The sequence below is a fragment of the Macrotis lagotis genome, chromosome 1 (assembly GCF_037893015.1).
Source record: "Macrotis lagotis isolate mMagLag1 chromosome 1, bilby.v1.9.chrom.fasta, whole genome shotgun sequence".
In the NCBI taxonomy this organism is placed as follows: domain Eukaryota; kingdom Metazoa; phylum Chordata; class Mammalia; order Peramelemorphia; family Peramelidae; genus Macrotis; species Macrotis lagotis.
In genome coordinates this window covers 932,984,091-932,997,065 of record NC_133658.1, presented here as the reverse complement: position 1 = coordinate 932,997,065, position 12,975 = coordinate 932,984,091, and positions in this window count along the sequence as shown.

Below are 12,975 nucleotides of genomic sequence, written 5' to 3'. Positions count from 1 at the left end.
AAGGTCACTAGGACTTGGTCACCCCACCCACCAGGGATAAACATATTTTGGAAATATTACATTCCCTTCCTTGTATCTGTTGCTAGGATAGATTCCTGTGAAAGAGTGTATCCACCCCCAAAAAATGCAGCCAATGGGTGAAGGGGGAGGGGTTATAAATAAAGCAGGGGACTGCAGTTAAAAGTTATAAAAACGAAACTTGTACTTTCAGCAAGGCTCTCTGTATGTGAATGCATGCCAGAGAGAGAGAGAGAGAGAGAGAGAGAGAGAGAGAGAGAGAATAAACAACTTTCTTTTTTCAGAGGTAATGTCTGAGAATTTCTTTTAGGGTAACTTTACCCCACATAGGTTCTAAGCTCTTTGAGGACAGGGACAGTGTTTGGCTTCATTTTTATGGCCCAATGCCTAGTATCCTGTTTGGTACATAGAAAAGGTGCTCAATAAATCTTTATTGATTGAGGACTAAATTTAGGATTGGAGGTGGCACTTGTGTTAAATTCCTGGTCAAGGGATAGGAGTGACTCTGAGCTAGGACTGGTATGGAGGAAGTGCCCACAGCAAATAACCATTGGGGAGACAAAGCTAAACCCAACAAAGACAACAGAGAAATGAGAGCACACCAACAACTTGATTTTTGATGAAGTTTCAATTGACTAAAATGAAGAAGTCATAACACAATGAACCTAGGGACAAATATACAACATTTATTTCCTTCAAAGGAATGGGCTAAATTCCCTATTACAGTTTTCCCCTCTGCCCCCTCCAACTCCAAGAGATGGAGAATGACTTATAAAGGGAAGGATTTTTCACAGAACTACTACATTATGGCCAAGTGAGATATCTGGGAAATAGATGATAAATTCATTAGTGGAATTCTTTGTTAGCGTAAGGTTTCTCCTCCATCATTCATTTGGGAATTAGGATTAAGATGTCACCTTCATAAACTACTTCCTAGAGGAAGGGGATGTAGAACTCTCCCTGCCAAGGTGGTCTTATTTAAGGGGGAATTGAGTTGTAGCCAACTTCTTGACTCCAAGGTGGGTGCTTTCTCCAGTTGCTTATTGAGAATGCACTGCATGTACCCTGGAAGAGACAAATCTTTCAAAGATATTAAACAGACTGGATCCCAAAAAGAGAAAAAAAATAATTTCGGGGGGGAGAGTAATAAAATAAACATTGGGTTTTTGCCAATCATTTTGGGAAAAAATGAGCTAAGACAACATTTGATCTAGATAATTGACTACAAATATCAAAGAGAAGAAAATAGCCATCACATTAGAGATTCACATAAGCACCCATTTTTCAAGTCTAAAGTGATTCCTTGCTAATGGTGAAGGAGACAGAATGCTGACAAGCAGAAGCTCTGAACACAGCAATGACATCCACAATTTATATCTCTAATGTCTTATATGCTTAGACTAATTATAAAGGTACAAATTTTAATTAAAAAGAAGGTCCATAATTAAATTTAAAGTTCAAATCATCTAAGGATAAGTATTCCAGTCCTGACATTGTAAAGAGGATTAAAAAACACATCAATAACCATTTTTCTTTTAAGATCCTAAAAACTGCCATTACCTGACAGGAAGGAAAAGTCATGGAGTTGAATCAGAAGGAGAGATTTTGCTTTAACTGAAATCAATCTCAAGAAAATGACCAGAGGTTCTCTTAATGATATGACCAGCCAGAGTAGGAGGAGAGACAGAGGGACATGGAGACCTGGCCTCATTGTAGTCAGTGAGAGTTAGGTCCAAAGACTTCTGGCCAAGATGGCAGAGAGAACCCAGGCACTGTGCTAAGTGCTCCTGGTTCCCCTCAAAAATAACATGAAAGAAAGCTGTTAAGGGAAATTCAATTGACAAAACCAAGAAACAGAAGCTAGGAGCAGAACATCGACTAAGAAGGTTTGTCTCAGGGGACCAGGGGCAAACTGGGAGTGGAGACCAGAGGGCCAGCACAGGGACAGCAAAGGGAAGTCAGAGGAATGGCCTCAGAGGCTTCTGTGACCAGAGGATGGGAGGGCTATCTTTAACCACAGAATCTCTGACTGGGGGGTGCCAGCTGGAGGGTGAGTACCAGCACAGAGAATTGCAGAGCTCGACTGGACATTGCGGGGGGGGGGGGGGGGGGGGGGGGCGGGGCTGAGCTGCAGGAGTCCTCTTCCCAGAAAAAACTGTGACTGCCCCACCACCCTCAGGCTCAAGTGTGGGCAGCAGAACTCCCTCAGCTGAAAGGGAGATGATCTCCCTCCCCCAAGGCCCAGCCCATTGGCCAAGGTCAAATCAGACCCTGCTGCCCTTCCTCATTCCCTCCAGGATACGTGAAAGGGCCTCAAAAACTCCAGAGAAAGGAACAAGCACCCCCTACTTGCCGGCCCTATGAATTACTAAGCCTAGTGAACAAAGCTTCTAGCACCCCCTACTGGACAGCTCTCTTAGAGCTACTAAGACAAGTGAGCAAAGCCTCTAAGATTTTCAAAAGCAAACATCTGAGAGGCAGCCCTTCCACTAACACAAGATCCTAGGAAAATGAAGAAAGGCCAATGGAAAGGGGGGCCCATGGAGAAACACTTAGAAGAAATTCATTCTAACCCAGAGAGACCTAGCACTAATGAGGAGAATATGAATTTTTCTCCAGGCCAGAAAGATTTCTTTGAACAAATCAGGAAGGAGTTTACAAATCAATTAGAATAACTGGGAAAAGAAACTCAAGAGAAAATGAACATGTTGCAAGAGAAAATAAATGTCTTGCAACAAGAAAGCAAAATCTTGGAAAATACAATTGACAAATACAAAATGAGACTAATTCCCTCAGATCCTCAACTGAACAAAAGCAAAAAGAAAATAATTCGCTCAAAACTACATGAGGCCAAATGGAAAACTCCATCAAAAATACAATTGGAAAAGGAGTTGCAAAAGGTAAGTGAAGAAATAAGATGGAACCAGAGGGAAAAATTATTCTTGAAAGGATAGATTGATCCCCTCTCAAAAGAGATATAATATGGAAACATTAAGCAATGTAGTGGCGAAATTCCAGAACTATTCAAGCAGACAGAAAAAACAATTTAAATACTAAGGAGCCACAGTAAGGATTATGCAGGAACTGAAAGTATCAATATTAAGGGATTGAGGAGCCTGGAATGAGATATTCTGACGAGCAAAGGAGCTTGGCATGCAATCAAGAATCTATTATCCAGCAAAGCTTAGTCTTCTCTTCCAGGGGAAAAGATGGACATTTAACAAAATGGAAGACTTCCAACATCTTCTGATGAAAAGGCCAGAGCTAGTTAGAAAATTTGGACATCAAACAGGAGGCTCAAGAGACAAATGAAAAGGTAAAAAATGGGGGGGGGGTTAAAGAAAAGAAAACTTCTATCCAGTAAGTTGGAACTGGCTATATACCCACCTGGAAGAAAGATTCTTATAACTCTTGAGAATTGTCACTCTATAAGAGAGAATATACTTAACCAGAAGTGATGGACATTCATGATTCTTCTGTGACTCAGATAAAATCATTTAAAAACAACAACTCCTTAAAAGGGGGACAATAAGGATATGGGGAGATGGAGGAGATTGAATGGAGTAAAACTCATTACAGTAAGAGGTATAAAAGACCTATCATAATATAGGGGAGAAGGGAGGAGGTAAGAACCACCTGAATCTTCATCTCATCAGACTTGGTTACAAGTTAACTTAAATACACTTGGTTAAGTTAAGAAATTTATCTTACCTTTCAAGTATTAAAAAGAGGAAAGGGGAGGGGGTACAGGGAGGGGGGAGAAAATGGGATGAACAGAAGTAAGGGAAGGAAGAAGGGGAAAAAGGAAAGGTGAAAGAAAGGGGAGGGGTTTTGATATAAGAGTACAAGCACACTGAAGGTGGCGGTATTCAAAAACAAAATACTAGGGAATATGGATAAAGGGGGAAAAGGGAGAAAATACAAATAGAGGGAAGATGACATGGAAGGCAGTAAAGAGTTAGTAATTATAACTTAAATATGAATGGGATGAACTATCCCTTAAAATGTAAGCAAATAGCAGAGTGGATTAAGAACCAGAGACCTACAATATGCTGCTTACAAGAAACTCATCTGAAGCAGAGAGATACATATAGAGTAAAGGTAAAAAGTTGGAGCAAAATATATTTTGCTTCAACTGAAGTGAAAAAAGCAAGGGTAGCAATCCTTATCTCAGAAAGAGGAGCTGTAAAATTAGATATCATTAAAAGAGATAAGAAAGGAAACTATATCCTCCTAAAAGATACCATAGACAATAAAGTAATTTCAGTACTAACTATGTATGCACCAAATGGGACAGCATCCAATCCTTAGAGGAGAAGTTGAAAGAGCTACAGGAAGACATAGACAGTTAAACTCAACTCCTGGGAGACCTCAACTTCCTGCTCTCACATTTAGATGAATCTAATCATGAAGTAAACAAGAAGGAAAATAAGGGGGTAAATAAATTGCTAGAAAACCTAGATATGATACTTATGGAGGAAATTGAATGGGGATAGAAAGTAATATGCTTTTTTTCTGCCGTATATGAAATTTATTCAAAAATTGATCGTGTACTAGGAAGACTTCAATGACAGGGCATAAAAGCCTAAAGATTAATTACAGCAAAGCAGAAATAGTGAATACATAGTTCTCAGAACACAATGCATAAAAATCATATGCAATACTGGGCCAGGGAGATATATACCCAAAATTAATTGGAAGCTAATTTTTAGTTTCCTCATTTTAATATGTCCTCATTTTAATAGTTCCTCAATTAGTATTTCCTCAATTTAATAATAACCTCATTTTAAATGATGAGTGGATCCAACAACAAATTATAGAAAGAATTAATTACTTCATCCTAGATAATGATAATAATGGAACAACATACCAAAACCTATGGGATACACTCAGGGTGGCTGTCAGTGTATATATTATAGCTTTAAATGCCTACATGAATAAATCAGAGAAAGAGACAATCAATGAACTAAATATGCAACTAAAAAATTAGAGAAAGAACAAATTAAAATGCTCCACTTAAATATTAAATTAGAAATTCTAAAATTAAAGGAGAAATTAATAAAATCAAAAGCAATAAAACTATTGAACTAATAAAACCAAGAGTTGGTTTTATGAAAAAAACAATAAAATTAATAAACCACTGGTCAATTTGATTGAAAAAAAAGAAAGAAGAAAACTAAATTACTAGTATCTTAAATGAAAAAGGTGCACTCACCACCAATGAGGGGAAAATAAAGTAATAATTCAGAATTGTTTACCCAACCTTATGCCAATAAATTTTATAAGCTAAGTGAAATGGATAAATATTTCAAAAACTAAAAGTTGCCCAGTTTAAATGAAGAAGAAATTAAAAACCTAAATAATCCTATCTCAGAAGAGGAAATTCAGCAAGCCATTATTGAACACCCTAAGTAAAAATCTCCAGGGCCAGATGAATTCACAAATGAATTCTATCAAACATTTAAGAAACAATCGATAATAAACTCTTTAGAAAAATAGGTTAAGATGGAACTCTGCCTAACTCTTTCTATGATACCAATATAGTGCTGATAACTAAACCAAGTAGAGTTAAATTAGAGAAAGAAACTTATAGACCTATAGACCTGATGATATAGATGCAAAAATCTTAAATAAAATCTTAGCAAAATGATTACAACAAGTTATCACTAAGATAATACATTGTGACCAAGCAGGATTTATCCCAGGAATTCAGGGTTGGTTCAATATTAGGAAAACTGTTAGTATAAATAATTATATCAATATCAAACCTATCAGAAATCATATGATTATATCAATAGATGCTGAAAAAGCTTTTGACCAAATACAGCACCCATTCCTACTAAAAACACTAGAGAGAGGGGCGGCTAGGGTGCATAGTGGATAAAGCACCTGCCCTGGAGTCAGGATTCCCTGGGTTCAAATCTGATCTCAGACACTTAATAATTACCTAGCTGTGTGGCCTTGGGCAAACCACTTAACCCCATTTGCCTTGCAAAAACCTAAAAAAAAAACAGGGAAGCAGTTTATGACAAAGGAAGAGATGGAAAACACCATTAAAAATGAACTGGGGGGGGGGGGCAGTTAGGTGGTTCAGGGGATAGAGCACTGGCCCTGGAGTCAGGACTACCTGAGTACAAATCTGACTTCCGACACTTAATACCTACCTAGCTGTGTGGCCTTGGGCAACTCACTTAAACCCATTTGCCCTACAAAAGCCTAAATTTTTTTTAAATGGACTAGATAATTTGATTACTTTAAATTAAAAGGCTTTTTCAGAGACAAAACCACTGTAACCAAGATCAAAAGAAAAGTAGTAAATTGGGAAACAATTTTTGCAGCTAACATTTCTGACAAAGGACTCATTTCTAAAAAATATACAGAGAACTGAGTCAAATTTTCAAAAAACACAAGCCATTCCCCAGTTGATAAGTAGTCAAAGGATATACAAAGGCAATTTACAGAGGAGGAAATCAAAGCAATCCATAGTCATATGAAAAATTGCTCTAAATCATTACTTAGTAGAGAATTGCAAATTAAAGCATCTCTGAGGTACCACCTCACACCTCTAGACTGGCAAATACAACCAGAAAAGACAATGATCAATGTTGGAAGGGATGTGGGAAATCTGGGACACTAAAACATTGTTGGTGGAGCTATGAACTCATCCAACCTTTTTGAAGAGCAATTTTAAGTTACACCCAAAGGGCAACAAAAATGTGCATACCCTTTGATCCAGCAATACCACTACTGGGTCTATACCCTGAAGAGATTAGGAAAAAGAGTAAAAACATCATTTGTACAACAAAAATCATAGCAGCCTTATTTGTAGTGGCAAAGAATTGGAAATTAAGTGAATGTTCTTCAATTGGGGAATGGCTTACCAAACTGTGGTATATGTATGTCATGGAACACTATTGTTCAATTAGAAACCAGGAGGGATAGGAATTCAGGGAAGCTTGGAAGGATTTTCATGAACTGATGCTGAGTGAGATGAGCAGAACTAGAACAACATTGAACACCCTAACAGCAATATGGGGATGATGATGAACCTTGATTGACTTGCTCATTCCGTCAGTGCAACAATAAGTGAAAATTTTGGGCTATCTGTCTGTATCCAGAGAAAGAATTGTGAAGTTTGAACAAAGACCAAAGACTATTACCTTCAATTTAGTGGGGGGAACCATTATTATGTAATTTTACTGTCTGTTATACTTTAGTTTTCTTCCTTAGGGATATGATTTCTCATCACATTCAACTTAGATCAGTGTTTACCATGGAAACAATGTAAAGACTACCTTCTATGGGGGGGTTGAGTGTGAGGGAAGCAACAATAGGGGGAAAATTGTAAAACTCAAAATAAATAAAATCTTTCTTTAAAAAAATAAGAACTAAAAAAAAGAATTAAGTCCAAGTTCTACCTCAGTCACACTCTTGCCAAACCTCCCCCTGACTTTGAAATGGAACTCTATAAATATTCAGGTTGGTGAATTTGATGATCTGCATTTGCATAGGCCATTTGTGAAATACAGAAAATAAACATGTACCTTGGGATCCCAGTAAAGAGTGTAATGGACTGGTGATTGAATCAGTATATTCAGTATTTATCTTGTGACAGTACCTTAATCCCACTATCATTGGTCTTTTTAGTATTTAGGTGCACACTGTATGGTAGCAGACCATACTGTCTATATAGCCTCATCTTTTATTGACTACTTGCTCTAATTATGGAGAATTGTCATAAAGGGAAAAGGTTTGGACAAGATTAATTAAATTAGTTAATATCACAAAGGTTTTTAACCTAAATGGCAAATTTAACCAATCACAGCTCAGGGTTAGATATAGTTAGTTTTTCCTCTCATGGAGTATCAATAAGCAATAAAAGTTTACCAGCTTAAACACACATAAGAGATTTCATTTAAAAATTCCTTATTTGTTTTTCTTTTCAAGTTTTTGTGAGTGAATTGAGTGAGCAGGCACCAAAGAAATAGACACTGGAATTATCCAATGGAATAATGGGGCATTTCCAATAATTGCACAATGTATTTAAGTCAGTCAGTTCATGTAGAAAACACAAACCTGTATCCAGAACTAAGTTGTGTTTGATGAAATTTGCCATTTGAGTTAAAAACCTTTGGGACTATAACTGATAAAGCTGTATATAATTTGTTAAGAAAAAGACCAAGTCATTAACCTATTTTAGGTTTTGGCATTATGACAATAATTTCAAATAACTTACACTTTCATAAGTGAGGAATATGTGATTGTGGATGTAATTTCCTCTTAACTTCAGGCAAAAGTGGAAAACTCTACTTCTCTAAACAGCAGTTGCAAAACATTATACCATAATATATCTAAAATACCATGTTGCCTTGAGCTAAAAGGTGCTTACACTGAGAACAAGATCAACACTCCTATTTTCTAAGAAGTCATACTAAAATTCTAACAAAGCTCTGAAGTGCTAAATAAATTCAAAAATATTTGGGGTCTTTTCTTTCTCAGAATGAGAATAACTCAAGAATGTTCTTTTCTTCCTGTGAACTCCATTGTTTTTATTTTCCTCATGAACATGGTCTTATTGATGACTACAATACCTTGGACAAATTGTTGGAAATGTCATATTATTCCATTGGATCATTCCAGTGTGTAGTTCTTTCATGCCTAATCAATGCATTCACTTTCGAAATTGTAGATTAGTTTGGTCCCTTGCACTATCTAGTGGATGTAAAACACCACAGTTATACGATGAACTTAAAACAAAGACAGCTGAAAAGTGATCTGTCTAAGACCATTTCCATTGATGTGGAATTCAGTTCAGCAGCAGCAACAGCCTGGGTAGTCAATCATATCATCCAATCAGTCCCAAACTGGATAGAATTCCCTGTCGCTTTCACTGTTTGTACTTTATCTTCACTCTTGCTTCTCCCTTCAACTTCCTCATTCCCCTCTTATACCTTCTATCTGGCAGGTTCCCATACAGTCATTTTTCTCCAAATCACTGTAATCCTGATAATCCAATTGGGGATCAACTGTTGGCACAATAATTTCCTGAGTGGGTGGGAAATCTAGTACCTGATGCATACAGTTTATTCCCAAACCCTTGTGCCAGGTTACAAATTTTCCATTTTGTTTCATCTGAGGAGCAAAAACCAATAACTGAGAAAGGAACATGAACCTTAATTGTTCCCCCTTGGTGATCCAGTCCTCTCTCAGGGGAAGATGGTAAAAGAGAGGTTGGAATTTGGGCTTTCAGGAGATTGAGATGAAAGAAGATAAAGTTTCTGACTCCTTGTTTGAGAAGGGCTAAAAGGCAGAAAGATCAAAGAGATTATGAAATCTGACTCACTTTGTACTTGTGCAGGTTCAGCAGGCCAATAGGAAAGAGAATTAGATTGTTAAGGGGGAGAATTTCACAAGAAACTGCCATCTTCTTCATAAGGATTGGCTCACTCCCAGGGAGGTGGGAGCAGAAGACAGTGGTGAAATGGGAACTGAAGCTCTACAGACACAGAGAAGGGGCTCACCAAGAGGATTAGATTGAAGAGATTGTTCCACACTTCCCTTGTCTACAGATAATCTAAAGGAAAGTATCCAAATATTGAGGGAAACTGTCCCATTATGTTACAGCCTTAATTAGTGGTACAGACTGTGGGATCTTGCCTGCACTGGCATACTGGGGAGGAAGAGAATCAGACTCTGGCCAATTCCCAGTAGAAATTCACAGACAGTTGTCCCAGTCTGAAGGGAATCTGTGCAAGTTGTGCCCAAATTTGTCCTAGGTTACTCAGGCTCCTTCCCAGTCAACACAGCACAAATGATGAAGTTTGCATTAAGCACAATGAAAAAGCAATGAGACAATGATCCCAGGCATAATATGGGACATTTATTTCCCTCAAAAAAATAGAATGAATTCCCCATTAGAATTCACTCCTCTCACCTCACCCCCAATGCCCAAGAGGAAATGGGGAATGATTTATAAAGGGCATGATTCTTCATAGAACTAACTCAATATGGTCAAATGCCTTAATTGGGAAATAGGACACAAGCAAAGATGTTTCCGTCAATAGTCTGAGAGGGTATGGGAGCAGAACTCCAAAGAAAGCTAATGCATCTGGGAATGCAAGCCATCTTCTCCTCTAATTGCTCATTGTCTTACTAAGATCTTTTACTCTTGCCTTCATCCTGGTTCTGCATGGATTATATGTTAGACTTTGCTCCCATGTACTGTGTTTCATGTGACTGGGCAGCCCCACTCTTTGAGAGGTTATGGATCTGGGCTAGGACATGCTTCAGGATTCCTGGGGCTGATGCCCAAAGCCCATATCATGCACAACCAGGAGCAGCAGGAAGACTTCACCATTCTCACCTCTTTGACCCTCCCTCTATGGTAGGTCTCCTTTGCACCTCTAGTGAACACACTTCAGTCCAAATTTGGCTTATACCTCATTTGAGGTTTATAGTTGCTATTGTTGAACAAGGTTATTTCTATTGTTGCATCGTACAGAGAAATTTCAACAATTTCATTGCCTATCAGATGGGAGATAATTTTTAGAAAAGGAACCAGTAAGATGGAATTAAACTAAAGAAAATCAATCTTGTATAAAAACCAATAACTGATAAACTTAGGGAGATTTGACTACTCTACATTTATCAGCCAGTTGTGTGATGTTAAAAGATGTGATCTATTGTTAAACATCAGTGATGAAATCCTGCTTTTCTCAACTCATCCCCTCCTTGAGGAAGTCCTTGACTCATGTATGGACAAATTGCATAAAGCTTGGAATAAATTAGACAGGGACGTTGGTAGGGATTGTTCTCTTGGATCCTCTGTGTTTGTGTGTCTGTGTGTGTGTGTGTGTGTGTGTGTGTGTGTGTGTGTGTGCATGTGTGTATGTGTTTGTGTGTGAGTGTTTTAATTAAATTGAAGATTTTCCTCCCCCTCACTTATGCTGTTGTTTCCACCTTCAGAAACTGGATGAATTGTTTGCTGAGAATAATCAAACTTGTATTTGACATAATAGAGATCTACTTTTCTCTCTTTCATAACAATTATTAATCTGCCCCATTCGATCAGAGCTCACTGAATGCTGTTGACTTCCCGGGGCGGGGGTATTCCCATACTTTGTGGAGATTTTTAGCAAATATGTTAAAGCACAAAGGTCCTGAATTGAGCTGGGGCACACCTAACTGGCACTTCTAATCTAAAGGAATGTCTGATAACAAGTTTCTCCCCCTAGCCCACCCTCACCTCTGCACTCCAAGCATGTGTGACATAACAGACATCCTGAGTTGAGGACTGCTCCCTTGATGGATAAGCACAAAAGCAATTTTTTTAAGATCCTACCTTCGGGTCCTGCAATTGTATACATATCACCCTCCAGGACTCCATTTAACAGCCAATTTTCAAGCTAGAGCTCCATGAATATATAATCCACAAGCTTAGAGAAATTTAATAAACAAGTAGTTTAACCCAATACTGTCTGTTTTTTCTTGAGACTAAACTCTGGAAGCTAACATTTATCCCTGCTAGGACAATCTCTAAAAGTGATTTAGGAATATTATATTTCAAAGAACAAAGGAAGTGAAGTTGCATTCGTGGAGGTCATCAACACATAAAACTTCTTGACCTGTGTTTGGACCAAGATAGTTGCTTTTTTCCATCTTTCCAGACATTTCAAGATACCAAGGACCCTGACATGAGTGTCCATATATAATGCTTCCATTATTCTAGATAACACTCAAAGTGTCATGAGAAGCTTTCTTTTCTTTTTTACTTAAATGCATTTTGCAATGATTGTATTTCTTTGGGCATCTGGCCAAGTTCCTCTCAACAGCTTTTCCTTCTAGTGTTGGGTGAAATATCTTCTCTATCCTTCTTCCTGAAGCTTCAGTGAGGAGTTTTTCTTTTCTTTTTTCTTCAAAATTAGTTCTATTTTAAATGACCTCTTCTCTTGGAAAGGAAGTCAAATGGTTACTGACTAAGGATCTGGTTTGGTTCATTTTTCTCCTCTGGTTATGGCATTTGATTTCTAGTATTTACCTTCTGTTTTATGTTTACATGCATTCAGCACCAAAGTCATCACTATTGCCCTTGAATTTGATCTGTATGATAGATATCTTGATTAAATAGTTCATGCTTCAGTTATTTCAGTTTGTGTTGGATCACAACTGCAGCAATTTACCTTCTGCAAATCTGTATCTGGAGTCATGGAGATAGGTGCTGCATCATGTTCAATGTTGTAATTCTCACTTACCTGTTCTAGAACCATTCTACCCCATGATCTGATTTAAAGGAAACAGTACTGTTGGTGATGGTTTAGATGTTTTGGGAGTCTCTTGACCTTCTCTTCCTCCCATAGGTGAGACACCACAGCGAATCATCAACTCCAAAGGTGTGCCAGCCTGTGATTTAGAGTGACAGAATGTGATAACCTGATATATCTAAACCTGTTGTCAATGAACTAATCATCAGCACTGTCTTATCTCACAGATCTTGAAACAGTAGAAAAATGTCTTGCTACTCAAAGGTCAATGGTGCTCTTCTCTGCTAGGGTACCACCTGAGGTTCAAGCTCACCAGACACCAGATGCTATCAGAACCACTACCCTTTCCAATGCATTGGTCTCTCTCTCTCTCTCTCTCTCTCTCTCTCTCTCTTCAGAGGGATTGCCCTGCCTTTCACAAAGAAAAGAGAACTCCCCCTAAGACTTCTGCTGGCTTCTTCAGGGTCAGTTGAGTTACAACACTAGACATGATGCAGCACCTAACTCCACCACTTCAAATACAGATTGGACAGAAGGCAACAGAAACCATTGGAACAGCGATCATCTATATCTCAGTCTTCTTGTCATATTCAGGTTTCAAAATTCTCAAGTGAAAGATAAAATAATTGCAAGCAAAAGGAAAAAATTAATACTACAGGAAATCGATCAGAATTTCATAAGACCAAACTCTTTTCCT